This window comes from Scyliorhinus torazame, chromosome 14 (assembly GCF_047496885.1).
Source record: "Scyliorhinus torazame isolate Kashiwa2021f chromosome 14, sScyTor2.1, whole genome shotgun sequence".
Classification (NCBI taxonomy): Eukaryota; Metazoa; Chordata; class Chondrichthyes; order Carcharhiniformes; family Scyliorhinidae; genus Scyliorhinus; species Scyliorhinus torazame.
Genome location: NC_092720.1, coordinates 47,531,238 through 47,547,578, shown reverse-complemented (window position 1 = coordinate 47,547,578; position 16,341 = coordinate 47,531,238). Strand labels below are relative to the sequence as shown.

The window sequence follows — 16,341 nt, the reverse complement described above, 5'->3', positions numbered from 1 at the left end:
ATCACAAGGTAAAGTGGAGGTGGAACAGCTATGTTATTTTCATCAATCACAATTCGGAGAAGTAAAGACAATTATGCACTTTTACACTCCATTCATTTATTGGCAAACACAAATCTTTTTGACGGTGTTGTTTTAATACCAAGCACTGTCTAGTAACCTCTTCAAATTATCTTATGTCCCAGTCTAATAAACATCAAGGCAAAGTCCATTGCTCATATTGATATTTCACACTGTGTTTTAAAAACTAGACCTTATTGTCCAGTGATCGTTTCAATTGTCCCCTTCACACCTACTCATTACTGTAGAAAACATGTCCACAATGAAATGTGTTGGACTGCAGGGATTGACGAGAAACCGAGAATAATGGAGACACACAGTTGGAAGTACTGAACAAAGAGAACAATGAAAGCAGAGGAAAAAATCATTTACCTCGTTAGAGGTTCAAAAATTACTTAGATGAGGAATCAACTGGATTTTACATGGTTTTAAAAGCATCTGAATTCAGAACATGAAATCAGTGCTCTGGTAATCCTGATTGTCATTAAAATTATATCACCTAGCATTTTTGCTTCAGGCGTTGGTTCACTTCGCTGTTTGGTCTGTTATTTTTGCCACTGTTTTCTGTGTTGTCATTTAAGTAGAACTAGACCATCTCAAGGGAGATGGTGTTTTGTGGTAATGTCACTCGGCTCGTACCCAGAGACGCAAGCTAATCCTCTGGGAGCATGGGTATAAATCCCACCATGGCAGCTGGCTGAATTTGAATTCAACTAATAAAATCTGGAATTGAATAGCTAGTCTCAGTAATGGTAATCATGAAACTGTCATTGATTATCGTAAAAACCCAATGCCCTGTAGGAAAGGAAACCCACCATCCTTATCCGGTCAGGCCTACATGTGACTCCAGATCCACAGCAATGTAGTTCACTCTGAAATGGCCCAGTAAGCTACTCCATTCCAGGCAGTTAGGGATGAGCAATAAATGCTAGCCTTGCTAGTGACATCCATATCCCATGAAAGAAGTTTTAAAATGATGAGGACGAGAATTCCTTTGGGGCTCCCATAACACCGCAATTTAACATGTATTTTGGTTTATAACCAATCAGTAAATGCAGATGCTCTTCAGTATCCCTAAACCTGGTGTGTATAATAACTCCACACATACCTAGATGTGACAGTAGAGCTGGGAGTCTACCGGAATCAGAATCTGGTGACCATTAAAAGCAATCTGGGAGATTTAGGTACACAACTGTTAAGGTTCATGGATATAGATAGAGTTAATAGGTGGATGGGGGTGGAAGGCAGCCAGGACATTTGTCTGTGTGTGAGTGTGTGTGTGCGGGGGGGGGCGGGGGGGGGGGGGGGGGGGGGGGGGGGAGTTAATGAAGGCTGCTTGATATTGGCAAAGTGCTGGTTCTACTTACAGTAATGTTGGCGGCTCCCAGAACTGGCTTGAGGCAGCTGCTCCCTCTCTGGAGCCTGGGCAATGTTTTGGCTCTCCTCACCAGCTGCAACACGTCCGAGGTGGAAAATGTGTAGATAGGGAGCACCACGCCACAGGCTTAGTTCTTGCTTAAAGGCCATCTGTTCCTGGGTGGTGCGCCAGGCAGATCCCGGAGCGTTCAGCCTGAAATCTAGCAAGTGCCTAGGCTCAAACTCCTCGGTTTTCAATACGGCTGAGATGAGACCAATAGCAGATGTTTGTGGCTGGGACAGATGAAGATAGAATGTCATGTGACATCTCCCAGAATCTCTTCAAAGTTGGCAACAAGAACAGGGACAGATCTTGTAGTGGTGAAGGTTAACACAGTATGAAGCATTTTTTTTTATCTTCCCAAGCCACCACAGGTAATTGAACACATCAAGAAATCTACATGGTTCAAAATGGGTGGCACGGTAGCACAGTGGTTAGCACTGTTGCTTCACAGCGCCAAGGTCCCAGGTTCGATTCCCGGCTAGGGTCACTGTCTGTGTGGAGTCTCATCGTTCTCCCTGTGTCTGCGTGGGTTTCCTCCGGGTGCTCCAGTTTCCTCCCACAAGTCCCAAAAGACGTGCTCTTAGATAATTTGAACAGTTTCAATTCTCCCTCCATGTACCGAACAGGTGCCTGAATGTGGCGACTAGGGGATTTTCGCAGTAACTTCATTGCAGTGTTAATGTAAGCCTACTTGTGACAATAAAGATTATTATTATAAAATTGACTGAAACAGCGTTTGTAATGGGTAATATCTTCATTTACCATGTGGAAAGAATGTATTTAACTGCAGGGGGAACTACTTTGGAGACCGGGACTAGTCTCTGCATCTGTAACTGCTGCTCTAACAGAAGCAGAGCAGCATTGCAGGCCAAAAATGACTTTCATCTTACCCCTTAATAATTATCTGTTCCTGGAGTATCAGCTGTGCTCACCTACACAATCGTACGGTTTTGGGTTCAAGTCCATCTCCAGGACTTGAGCACAAAAATTCTTAATCCAGCCCAGTTTTCTTTCACAGGAGGTGGGGAGAGGTTATTCGAGTAAATACTGGTTAAAAACAGAAAATGCTAGATAAACTCAGCAGGTCTGGCAGCAGAAAAACAGGGTTAAGGTTTTGAGTTTGTATGACTCTTCAAAACTGCTTGCTTGGTTGGTGAGTTACTTCAAGCCCATGTGGCAAAGAAATCCAAGTTCTTGGGGATAGCAGCCAATGTGCTTTACTGGTAGTACTCAGGCGATTGAGCCGAAGGGAACGAGCCAAAATCGGAGATTAACAATATATATCTCCACTGATAGATTACAGAGCAGGACACTGAAAGATAGAGATTAATTTATTTTCCTATGCTCTTGGCCAGAAAATGTGAATTTCTGACATCCCTTTATAGTTGTTCTGAAACATTGTAGATTTTCTTTCAATTTAAAGTAACCAATCATTTTTTCCAATTAAGGAGCAATTTAGCGTGGCCAATCCACCTACCCTGCACATTTTTGGGTTGTGGGGGTGAGACCCACATAGACACGGGAAGAATGTGTAAACTACACATGGACAATGACCCGGGGCCGGGATCGAACCCGGGTCCTCGGCGTCGTGAGGCAGCAGTGCCACCGTGCCACCCATTCTGAAGCATTGTAGATTGGTGAGGAATTCATTCCTCTCTGTGGATTCTATCTGCAATTAAAAGAAGAACAAGCAGCTCCTCAGAACAACTCTGGAGACCAGGACTATTATGCATATGACTGAAAATGTAAGGTTCTAATCTACTTTGCATCAAGCAAATCACAGCCATATGTCAAACACAAAGCAGCCTCCAACAGCAGCCAGCAAAACCAGAATTTGGTTTCTAATTCAATCCACCAGTCATAAGGATTCCTGGAACTCTCCAATACAATGGCAAAGGAAAGATTGGCCATGAGCAGAAGAGGAAAATATTCCTCCTGCCTCAGATTTTCCTATCAAATAACAGTGAGGCTAATGGTGTTTACCTTCAATTATGTGTAATTAAGACAGCAACTTCAGGAAAGGGGCAGATTGAGCAGTTAAAGCAAAACATCTAAAAGAATACTCTCTAAAATATACAGCTCCCCTGTTTAGCTTCTCAAAAAGGACATTTCATTGTTGCGCTCACTCATGAAATGTGCTGAATGTTGTGAAGTTTTTGCAAGGTAGACATGAAAATATGCCACAGCAAGTTAAAATTGACCCATTTCACTCTTTTGATTACGTAAAATGTGCTAATTACTGCTAATCAATTCTAAGTGTAGAGCCTTAATCCTTCATGTATGAATTATTGTTGGATATTTTTTTAATATACAATGTAAAATCTTTTCAGTTTCATTCTGAATTTTTTTTCTCTCAATCCAATCCTTCTGAACTTCGACTTTTTTTAAACTGGTCATGAACTGTGGATGCTGGGCCAGCATTTATTGCCCGCCCCTAATTGCCCTCGAGATGTTAGTGTGCACCTTCTTGAACCGCTGCAGTCATGTTGTAGCCACCTGGGATGGCCACTTCCAGAATACAAAATGGACATTTGCAAAGATTGCAGGGAAAAATGGACAATGTTAAGAAAGCAAGCAGGCACAGAGCCTGTCTGCATGTTGGAGCCGCAGCTCCCAGACAAGACTGAAACTGTCTGCTCATTAGCATATGGATGGCCCATCTCCGGGAACAAAGGAAGATACTTAAGTAACCGATCTGGCCCCAGACCTCACGGCGCCAGTTCCCCAAACCGAAAGCAGAAAACAAAGCAGGCCAACGGCCACCCAGGACACGCCCAGCCATCAGGGTACCCACCCCTTTATTGGTCAAGATCAATACGAGTGATCAGGATACAGCCCAATTGATTGGGGCCAAGTTCAAGACCCGCCCAAAAGCGCGCGAAGCCCCTTCAGGTATAAGAAGGCGGCCCAAAGAGAGAATCGCTCTCTTGGACTCGGCTCTCACCGGAGAGACCCGTCTACCAGCTGCACCAGAAGCAAGTAACTCCAAGGTCAACGCTCGCTACCAGACGGACAACCTTAGCTGTTTCCCCTCTACCACTTCGACCCCAGCAGCCTCAGACCCGAACAACGGCCATTGTTCCTCTGACTGAGTGGGCGCCCGAAGCTAAGTATAGGCTTTAGCAGCAGTGATAGTTTAGTCTGTAGTATTTTGTGTATGAGTAGATATTGCTGTGTGTGTAAATAAATAGTATTGACTTTGAACTAACTAACTGGTGTATTGGCTCTTTTGATCAGTATTCGGGTTCGAACCTTGTGGCGGTATCAAAAGATACCTGGCGACTCTAGAGCAAACATAATTAAGATTAAGGAAGGCGACCATATTGACCGCCATATTCAGAGCCAACCAAAGAGAGCAACAATGTGTTGTAGGAACACCCACAGTGCTGTTAGAAAGGGAGTTCCAGGATGTTGACCCAGCAACAGTGAAAAAACAGTAATATAGTTCTACGTCATAATAATGTGCGACTTGTGCATCCGTGGTAGAGGGATTGAATGTTTAAGGTGGTGCATGTAGTGACAATCAAGCAGGCTGCTCAGTCCTAGATGGTGTCAAACTTCTTGAATGTTGCTGGAGCTGCACTCATCCAAGCAAATGGCGAGTATTCCATCACATTCCTGACTTCTGCTTTGTAGATGTTGGACAGGTTTCAGGGAGTCAGGAGTGGAGTTATTGTCTGCAAAATTCGTAGTCTTTGACCTGCTCTTGTAACAACAGTATTTATGTGGCTGCTTCAGTTCAGTTTCTAGTCAATGGTGACCCCCATAATGATAATAATAGGGGATTCAACAATGGTAATAACATTGAATCTCAAGACGAGATTGTTAGATTTTCTCATGTTGGAGATGGTCATTGTCTGGCACTGTATGGTGTAAGTGTTACTTGCCCCTTTTCAGACTAAGCCTGAATATTATCCAGGTCTTTCTGCATAAGGACACTGACTGCTTCAGTATCTGATGAGTTTGCAAATGTTGCTCGACATTGTACAATAAGCAAGCATCCCCATCTCTAAACTTATGTTGAAGAGAAGATAATTGATGGAGACCACTACCCATAGGAACCCCTCAGCGATGTCCCAGGACTGAGATGATTGGCCCCCAACAACCACAACCATCTTTTTTTGCGCTTGATATGACTTCAACCAGCAGAGAATTTCCCAGATTCCAAATGACTTCAGATTTGCTCAGGCTCCTTGATGCCACACTTGGTCAAAAGCTGCCTTGATGTCAAGGGCAGTTACTCTCATCTCACCCTCGAGTTCTGCTCTTTTGTCCATATTTGGAGCAACGTTGATATGAGTTACGGAACTGAGTGGCCCTGGCAGAACCAAACTGAGCAGTGAACAGGTTATTGCTGTCTAAATGTCGCTTGATAGAGCTGTCGACTACACCTTTCATTACTTTGCTGATGACCGAGAGTAGACTGATAGGGTGGCAATTGGCCGGGTCGGATTTGTCGTGCATTTTGTGGACAGGAAATATCTGAATCATAGAATCATGGAATTTACAGTGCAGAAGGAGGCTATTCGGCCCATCGAGTCTGCACCGGCTCTTGGAAAGAGCACCCTACCCAGGTCCACACCACCCAAACCCCATAACCCAATAACCCCACTCAACCAACACTAAGGGCAATTTTTGGACACTAAGGGCAATTTAGCATGGCCAATCCACCTAACCTGCACATCTTTAGATTGTGGGAGGAAACCGGAGCACCCGGAGGAAACCCACGCACACACGCGGAAAACGTGCAGAATCCGCACAGACAGTGACCCAGCTGGGAATCAAACCTGGGACCCTGGAGCTGTGAAGCAATTGCGCTAACCACTATGCTACATCTGGGCAATTTTCCACATTGCCGGTAGATGGGTTTCAACTCTCCTGGAATGGCTTGGTTAGGGTAGTTCTGGAGCACAGGTCTTCAGCGCTATTGCTGTATCCAGTGATTTCAAGTAATTTTTTGATATCATGTGGAGTGAAAAGAACTGGCTGAGGACCAGCATCTGTAATGCTGGGGACCTCACTAGGAGGTTGAGATGGATCACCCACTTGGCACTTCTGGCTGAAGATGGCTGCAAATGCTTCAGCCTCATCTTTTGAACTGATGTATTGGGCTCCCCCATTGATGGAATGGGGATATTTGTGCAGCTTCCTCCTCCAGTGAGTTATTTAATTTTCCACCACCATTCACAACGGGATGTAGCATGGCTGCTGAGCTTAGATCTGATCCATTGGCTGTTGGTATTACTTAGCTCTGTCTAGCATATTTTGCTTTCGCTGTTTGGCATGCAAGTGGTCCCATGTTGTAACTTCATGAGGTTGACACTTCATTTTTAGTTATGATTTTTCCAGCTCCTACATACCCTCCTATACTCTTCATTTGGTCAGTATTGATCCACTGGCTTGATGGTAATGGTAGAGTTGGGGATATGCCAGGACATGAGGTTACAGATTGTGTTCAATTCTGTTGACAGCCCAAAATGCCCCATGGAAGCCCAGTTTTGAGTTGCTAGATCTGTTGAAACCTGTCCCATTCAACATGCCAGTAATGCCACACAAGGCAAAGGAGTGAAAAAGGGACTTTGTCTCCACAAGGAATTTGCAGTGGTCACTCCTGCCAGTACTGTCAAGAACAGTTACATCTGCAACAGATAGATTGGTGAAGGCGAGGTCAAGTAGGTTTCTCCCTCTTGTTGGTTCTCTCATCATCTGCTGAAGATACAGTCTCGCAGCTACGTCCTTTCGGACCTGTTCAGTTCGATCACTGTGGTGCTATCAAACCACTCTTGGTGATGGGCATGGTAATTCCCCACCCTTGGTACATTCTTTGCCCTTTCCAACCTCAATGCTTCCTCCAAGTGGTGTTCAAATGGATGAGTACTGATTCATCATCTGAAGGGGGGGGCGGTAGGTAGTAATCGGTAGGAAATTAACTTGCGCAAGTTTGACCTGATGCCATGAGGCTTCACAGAGCCAAGGATCAACGTTGAGGGTTCCCAGAGCAACTTGCCCCTGACTGTATACCACTGTCTGTCTAGTCAGTGGTACAGAACATACCCAGGGGCGATGATGGTGGCATTGTCTGTAACGTATAATTAATAATAATCGCTTATTGTCACAAATAGGCTTCAATGAAGTTACTGTGAAAAGCCCCTAGTCACCACATTCCAGCACCCATTCGGGAATTGAACCCGCGTTGCTGGCTTTGTTCTGCATTACAAGCGTGCTGTTTAGCCCACTGTGCTAAACCAGCCCCTGCAAGTATGTCAGGCTTTTTTTTTGACTAGTCTGTGGGACAGCTCTCGCAATTTTGGAACAAGTCCCCAGATGTTAATAAGGAGGACTTTGCAGGGTTGAGAGGGCTGGGAACACTGTTGTCATTTCCAGTGCCTAAGTCAATGTCGGGTGGTCCATCTAGTTTGTCCTATTTCAGTTGTAACATTGAATTCACCCACTCCACACTTCCTTTTCAACTCTTGTAGTGTTCATTTCACCCTTGTAGTGTTCATTTCACAGTACTTCAATCTCATTGGTCCAGAAAATACATAGTAGCATTCACATTCATGATGCCATTTCCCTCACCTTTACCTTCATCAGATTGCCTTTTCTTGCCACCTACTTTGCCTCATAAAAAGTGAAAAATTAGTATGCAGAGGTGAGTCTAACTAACAGCAATCACAATTAGATGATACATTTAAATTAATCCATTAGATCATCTTAATTCATCTGTAACACTGATTTTTTTTGTGGCTACAACTTGTAGGTACATATCGAATCTGAACTGTTACGTTCGTCAACCCTCTGTTCACTGACCAACACTGACTCCCAGTCCTGTGCGCCTCAACTTTAAAATGCTCAGCTTTGTTTTAAAATTCCTCCATAGCCTCGCATCTCCATATTTCCACAGTGTTCCTTCAATTTTCCCCTCTATTGCATTCCTGATTCATTTAATTCTATTACTGGTGGTATTGCCTTCAGCTACCTTGGCCCCAAGCTCTGGAATTCCCTCCCTAAATCCTTCCACCTGCCTAAATCTTTCCACTTCTATACCATGATTTCCTCCTTCAACCCACAATTTTGACCAAGCTTCTGGCCATCTGTCCTAATATCCCCTTAGGTGGTTCTGTGTCAAAGTTTGTTTGATATTCAATTCTGAGAACACATTGAAATGTTTTACCATATTAAACATATTGTATACACATTGTAGCTGTTGTTAGCTCAAAAACAAATAATTTTCACACAAGTCAAACATTATTATTTTGACAAATTTCTTTTAACAATAGTTTATGTCCATTTTTGTTAATTGTTTCCACACTTTCCAATCACAAACTATTCTAGGACTAGGGCAGCTGATCTGTCCTTTAATGCTTCTATCAATGGCCTAGTGCCACTTGACCATCAACTTGCACTCCCTTTGTGGCCTTTGATATTATTCCTTTGCTAGATGATCCAGTTGAATTGCTTCTCAGATTTTTGAATTGCTAGTAAAGTCTCTTTACACTACACAATTCCGTTTCCATCACCATACCCAAACACTTCAGCACTGTAACATTTTCTTTTAAACTGAGAAATCTACATGAAGAGCAAGGCCATTAATACCATGTTCGAGGGAATTTTGTGATACTGGACTATGATATAAATTATAGGTGGCCCTGTAACTACATTTGTGCTCCTATATTACTTTTGAATAGTTCTGATGAGACAAAAGGTAATCATTGGCTTAGATGCCTGTTTAGAAGAAGCAATTTGTAGAAATAGATAGTGTATACACAATGCTTGTTAATATCAGAAAGGACACAAAATGGCTGTTAGCTATTAAAGCAATACTAAAGACACAAAATGGCCGAACTAGCCACATTCCTGAACAATAAGTTATAAACTGTAAACTACCTCATGAGAACCTAGGGAGTATTTTAACAGCCACTGATAACAGCGTCACAGAACAAGAAATGCTATGTGTCCTTGATAAGCCCAAGGACCCCAGCTGCAGACAGGACATCATTATGTTAGTTTTGAATGACTTCTGTATGAAGTTAGTGGCGGGTAAGACAACACCCACTTTAACCATATATGTGATAACTGGGATGCTAAGAAAATTGATTGACTGCATGTAATGAAGTGTGACGCGAATATAGCTGATTGATTGTATGTAAATAAGAATACATCTAATTCCACCCCTTGAATCTGTATATTAACCCGTGTGAACCTTAGCTCAAGTGAGAAAGGGTGCTGTCAATAGGCTGCGGAGCCTCAGGCCTTTTCTCCCAGAATTCTGATATAAGCTGCTTTTTACTTATACTCAGGCCTTCGTGTGGATATTTTCACCTCTAACAACCAGAAACCACAAAAGCTAAAGAAAGTGATCGCAGAAACAGTGTGTTAGCCGTGGCACAGTTGGTAGTAAATTCACCTCTGATTCTGGGTCATGGTTTAAAGTCCCATTCCAGGACTTGGAGCACAAAAATCTAGGTTGACACACCAATGCAGAGCTGAAGGAGTACTGCACTGTCAGAAATGCCGTTTTTCGAGGGCGGCACGGTGGCGCAGTGGTTAGCACTGCTGCCTACGGCGCTGATGACCCGGGTTCGATCCCGGCCTCGTGTCACTGTCTTGTGTGGAGTTTGCACATTCTCCATGTGTGTGGGGTCTCACCCCGGCAACCCATAGATGTGTAGGGTAGGTGGATTGGCCACGCTAAATTGTCCCTTAATAAAAAAAAAAGAAATGCCGTTTTCCAGATGAGACGTTAAACCCCTTCAGATGCACATAAAAGATCCCATGGCACTATTTCGAAGAAGAGGAGGGATGTTAGCCCCAGTTACCTGGTCAACATTTAGCCCTCAATCAACAGATTGTTTGGTTATTATAATATTACTGTTTGCAGGAGTTTTCTGGCTGTCCAGTTTCCTACTTCACAACAGTGATTACTCTTCAAAAGTATTTAAGTAAAGCAAAATACTCTGGATGCTGGAAATCTGAAATATCAGCTCTAAAGAGTTAAATGGACTCAAAACTTTAACTCTGATTCTTTCTCCACAAACACTGTCAGACTTGCTAAGTTTATCCAGCATTTATTGTATTTACTTATTTGGCTGCAAAGCGTTAGGGATGTTTTGCAGTTGTACAAGAAAATATTTCTTTAAATATTCAGCCATATTCACTTTAAAAGCCTGAAGGTTATAAAGAAAATAAACTCCTGTGGACGATAAGGAAGTTTGGATATTCTGAGGACGAATGAGAGAAAAAGACACAGTAAGAGTTAACCAGCACTTTTACATTTGTGACTAGGACTACAGAAATCACAAAGTCCTATTTCCACATATTGATTTCCCCGACTTACATTACTGAAAGCGATCCTCTTTAGCCCAATAGCAGAATTGTCGATTTATGGAAATGTTGGCTGACAATTGCGTTGTCTGGATTAAGAAGCCAGGTTTAGCAACGTTAATGTTGGGAGTCCGCGTGAGATTCAGATTCCCAGAACCTGGGCTACAGAGCATTAATTGTAAAAGTGCCTGAACAAGCAACAATTTAAACATTTTCATGGAAGAGTGCAGCGCATCAAAACAGTAGCTAGGACACTAGCTTAGACCTATAATTTCTCATGCAGCAAATGAGCTCCCACCTTCTGTCATGCCTGTGTGAAAACATAGCAAGCACTTACTCACAAGAAAAGAAAATAAGAGAATTTTATTCCCATAGAGCCTTTCCTTTCCTCCCCTAAGTCTGGCATGACAGCAAGTCACCTTCTCACCCACTCAATTGGACAGTCAGGCATAGTGCAGTGACATTTTTTATAAATATAAACTATTGATGCCAGTGCAATGTATGTTTCTGCAATGCAGCTTAATGTCCCATACATAAAGGAATTTCTGTGCAGCTTGCAATTCTAATCAAGAATAACTTTATGCTGACAAAATCTAACCATGCTGGCATGCCTGGGTCACCTTTGTCTGCAGAACAATAAGAATACTGTATTGCACAGACATAAAAATAAAAGGATGAACGATTGCCATATTTATAAGACACCACAAAACACAGAAGAGATGGGAGAGTTATATGTATTGTAAATAACTCTCTTTTACTCAAAAGAACACCATAATGTGAAATTGCCTGATTAGAATGTAATCAATTGCATTAAAAGGCTTACAAAGTGCATTTACTGATGCCATTATTTTCAGCATTGTAAGGTTATTAACAACATCAACTTCACCAATATGAAGAAGCACCACAAGGTGCTTTTGTGAATTATGTCAGTGGCAACAGATCCAGTGCAGAACAAGCAGCTGTTTCCAGTAATGCAAACCAACAATACCCACTGTTTTTCTGGGCATAAACAGGCCAACAGCTCAACTCATCAGGAAAAGCCAGCAGAGTAGGGTCAATAATATATATCGTAGATTATTTAACAAGACAGTTATTTATATTTCTGTAATGGAAGTAAACATTTAGTTTCAAAATGCAATGCTGGAACCCACACATGATCGAATGCTATGAGTACCTATTAACGCTTGGAATAAACCTTGCTCTCTGGGTATTTCCATCAATAACAGGATACTGGTAAAATAATAAACTACTGAACTGAAACATGCATACAGGTCAATGCAAGTGGAATGATACAAAGTGAGTGCATAGGCTGGCCTCAACAAAAACAATGGGCGCGATTGTTCGTCCGCTCCCACGACGAAGTGCCCACGCCGCCGTGAATGCCGTCGAGGTTCACAACGGCACGAAACGGCCCCGGTCTCGACCGATTCAGGGCCCGACAATGGGCTAGGATCGGGGACTCGAGAAACTCATGCATGCGTGGTTACCATCCTCCCCGAGGCCGCCCCGCAAGAAGATGTCGGATGGATCTTGCGGGGCACGGAGGAAAGGAGGTCCTCCTTCAGAGAGGCCGGCCCGCCGATCGGTGGGCACCGATCGCGGGCCAGGCCCCTTTTGAGTCCTACCCCGGTGAAAGTATCCCCCTCGCCCCCCCCACAGGCCGCTCCCCCCAGCGTTCCCACGCTGTTCCTGCCGGCAGCGACCAGGTGCGGATGGAGTCGGCGGGAAGCCGTCGTTTTGGGCAGGCCGCTCGGCCCATCCGGGCCTGAGAATAGCGGGGTGTGGCGGAGAATCATCGCGTGAAAAAATGGCGCCCCAGGCGATTCTCCCAAACGGCGCGGCATCGGAGAATCACGCCCAGTGAGTCTTCCAACATTTAATGTCAGCACCACAGCAACTACTCCAGGCATTGTTTTTGGTGCATGCTGATAGGCCAGTCTTAACATGCTGTAAGGATTAACTCACACTGGCTGAAACACATTCTTTTTTTAAAATGCTAGTATGATTTTGAGAAGTTTAATTCATAGTAAGTCTCACTCATGTATTTGCTTTGTTTGGCCCCTTGTTCCGCACGGTAACCAATCACGGTTTTGTCAATGTACCATTTGTCAATGTCCTCTGTTGATTATTCTTGTGTCTACTATGTACGTACTGTGTACGTTCCTCGGCTGCAGAAAAATACATTTCACTGTACTTCGGTACATGTGACAATAAATCAAATCAAATCAATCAATCAACGCTGTGCCAAACTAATCAATTTCCTCAATAACATCAATTTAGTCGGTAATAAGTCTCCCCATATATTTGGTTACTTTCTACCTCAATGGCCCTCTGGATTTTATTGTTGTCATAACAGCCTCCATTCAGTGGACACAAATAGGGTACGTTACTGAGTATTACAAGACTGCCTTTGAATAGCACAAGTCCCATTTTCGTTAGCCTAACCAACTAACAGTTCACGTGAAATATCCAGTAGATTTAATGCCACAGAAGGATGCTTTGATCCATGCATTGGCTATTATTACCTGCATGGATACTTTCCATAAAGGCACAATCCCAGAAACATTCCACTCTTGTGGCACCATGTTAGGTGCTGCAGCAGTTTTCCATAAAACATTGAGATCAGACATCATAGATTTTCATAGAATTTACAGTGCGGCGCGATTTTCCGATAATGAGGCAGAGTGTCCGCGCCGTCGTGAAAGCCGTCGCGTTTCACCACGGCGCGAAACAGCAGCGGGCACGATCGATTCAGGCCCCGAAAAGGGGCCAGCAGCGGGGCCGCGGGAAACGGCCCCAGAGCGGCGACGTCATCACACGACGCCCGGCTGACGCCGCGCCGCGTCATTTAGAGTGCGCGATCCGCGCACAGGACCCGAACAGTCGAGATGGCTGAGCCCCGCCGTGCCGCTCCCAGGTTCAGGAACAGTGATCTGGACACGCTGCTGGACGCCGTAGAAGAGCGCAGGGCCATCTTGTGCCTAAGACGTGGTCACCGGCAACTAGCTAGCACTGTGAGGCAGGGCTGGCGTGAGTTGGGCACCACGGTAAGCCCTGTGGGGCACACCCCTCGGTCTGGAGACCAGTGCTGCAAGAAGCTCCACGACCTCACAAGGGCTGTCAGGGTAAGTACCCCGAGGGTGCCCCCGGGCCACATCCCACCCCTCCCCCCCAACATCCACCCCCCATCAAGTATCGTGACTCCCCCCTTTGCCCACGCAAGGGGGGTGGGGTGGTTGGGGACACCACTTTGTTCCCGACCCATTTGGGCAACCCCCCACTGAGAGCTGCCATGGCGTGGTGCCCAGGGCCCCCCACCCAGCCATAATGGTGAGAACATCTGCGCGTCTTGATGCTGACCGCCTAACTCTGATGCTCCCCCCCTACACCCCCTCAGTCTGTCACCTCCCCAACCCCATACCACTGCCCCCAAGCCCCCCCCATTTTCAGCCCACCCAAACACATCCCCCCCACCCCCTAACCCCCCTCCACTCCACCCCCTCACAATGCCCCCCCCACTTCCTAACCCCCCCGACACTGCAGCCCCTCACAATGCCCCCTCCATCCTCTAACGCCCCCCCGACACTGCACCCACTCTGAATGCCCCCTCCACCCCCTAACCCCGCCTGACACTCCACCCCTAACCACCCCGACACTGCACCCCCTCTGAATTCCCCCTCCACCCTCTAACGCCCCCCCGACACTGCACCCCCTCTGAATGCCCCCTCCACCCCCTAACCCCCCCTGACTTTGCACCCCCTGTGAATGCCCCTTCCAATCCCTAACCCCCCCCCCCCCCCCATGACACTGCACTCCCTCATAATGCCTCCTCCACCCTCTCACACCCGACTCCAAGTGTCGACCGATACATGCCTCATTGTTCTCAGCAGGGCCAGGAGCCGAACGTACAGGGACGACGCGGAGAAGCCCCCGCAGTCCAGCTGCAAGCACATCCACCCCTACCGACGCACGGCAGAGGGGGCAAAGAAGACTGACAGGAGGGCCCTCCCCTGAGGCCGTGGCACTGGAGGGGGATGCACAGAGGACGGACAGACACGACAGGGACTAAGATACGACGGACACTGAGGACACTGATGGCCGTGAGTCGGACAAGGAAAGGGCTGCGAGCCAGGACAGTGACGGAGAGAGGGTGGGGACTCTGGACAGTGACGCACAGAGGACGGCCAGACAGTCGACACACATACCGGACACGGCACCTAACGTGGGCCGCAGACTAGTAGCGTCGGTCCAAGGATCGGCCCACAAGACCCCAGACGTGGGGACAGATGACGAGCTCAAGTTTGCGGCACTGCTGTCACCCACACCATCCACCATCGCAGATACACTCACATCGGTTGGGCACATAAGTGATGAGGCTTCGGGGTCACTGACTGGTACGCACCACACAACCGAACCAGTACGGTAGGTGGAGGTAGGAGCAGCCAAGGGGCTGGACGGTCGGAGGGCAGCCCAGGCCCAGCACCCAGCTGCCGCCCAGACAGTCCTCGGGTTCCTGGACTTACTAGACCCATCCACAGACCCGATGCATTTGGAAACCCAGGGAGTGGACAACGGGATGACGGCCGTCTTCCAGCCAGTTGGAGGAGTCCACCCGCGTCCAGGAGCAGGGAGTGGTGCCGGTCATGACTGCCATCCAGGCCGACACCGCACGGGTGGCGTCCGCGGTGGACGCAATGGGAGCAACGGTTTCGGCCATGGGTCAGGTTCTGCAAGGCGTGGGGCTTGATGTGCACGTGTCTTCCATGGCCCAGGATAGGCCTGCCCGTTCACAGGCAGCCATGCGCCAGAGCCAATTGGACATTGCTGCCGCCTCCGGGGTCTGGCCCAGCCTCTGCAGCCCATCGCTGAGAGCATCGGCGGCCTTGGCCACGTGCTGGATGGCGTCGCAGAATCCCAGCGGGATTGCGCACTCCCTGAGCTCCATCTTGGAAATGTTCAGACCCTGATCAACTCTACAGCGGGCCTCCAGGACTGGCGGCGCCAGGTGTCGGTGGTGCCAAGGTGCATGTCTCCTCGGGCACCACTGTCCCATAGTGAGGCCCGGGGACCACCGGGCTCTCCGAGAGAGGAGGTTCTGGTGGCCGTCCCGGTTACTCCAGCAAGGGAGGTCCCGGGAACTCTCGGACTCCCCCCGTTCCATCCCTGGTGCATCTGGTGGGCAGCGGGCAGAGCAGGGTGGCACCACACTATCCAGCACGCACGCCGAGCGGCCTGGCCCATTCAAGCCAGGTCGCCCCAGGAAACGGGCGCCGAAGGGGATCAACGTCGCAGGGCAGGTGTCTCATCAGTCCACCTCCACTCCTGCTGTACCGTCTGGGGAAACACCAAGACGTAGTGGTAGGGCCCGTAAGGTAAAGAAGTTAGACATGTTGTAAGTTGGCACGGGTGCAGGGCACAGCTTAGTTGTAGGGGCTACGGCACTTGTATGTGAATGTCACGATTAAATTCGCTGTTACACCAAACCTAGATGCCTCTGTGCTATGTCCGGTGCCTGAGGGGTCGTGAGGGGAACCGAGTGA

General features: G+C 46.9%; 1 protein-coding gene across 3 annotated transcripts in view; it reads right to left on the bottom strand.

Moving 5' to 3' along the window:
• tnk2b (tyrosine kinase, non-receptor, 2b) overlaps window positions 1-16,341 on the bottom strand; it is a 543,428-nt gene that overhangs the window by 340,932 nt on the left and 186,155 nt on the right. The window lies entirely within an intron of this gene.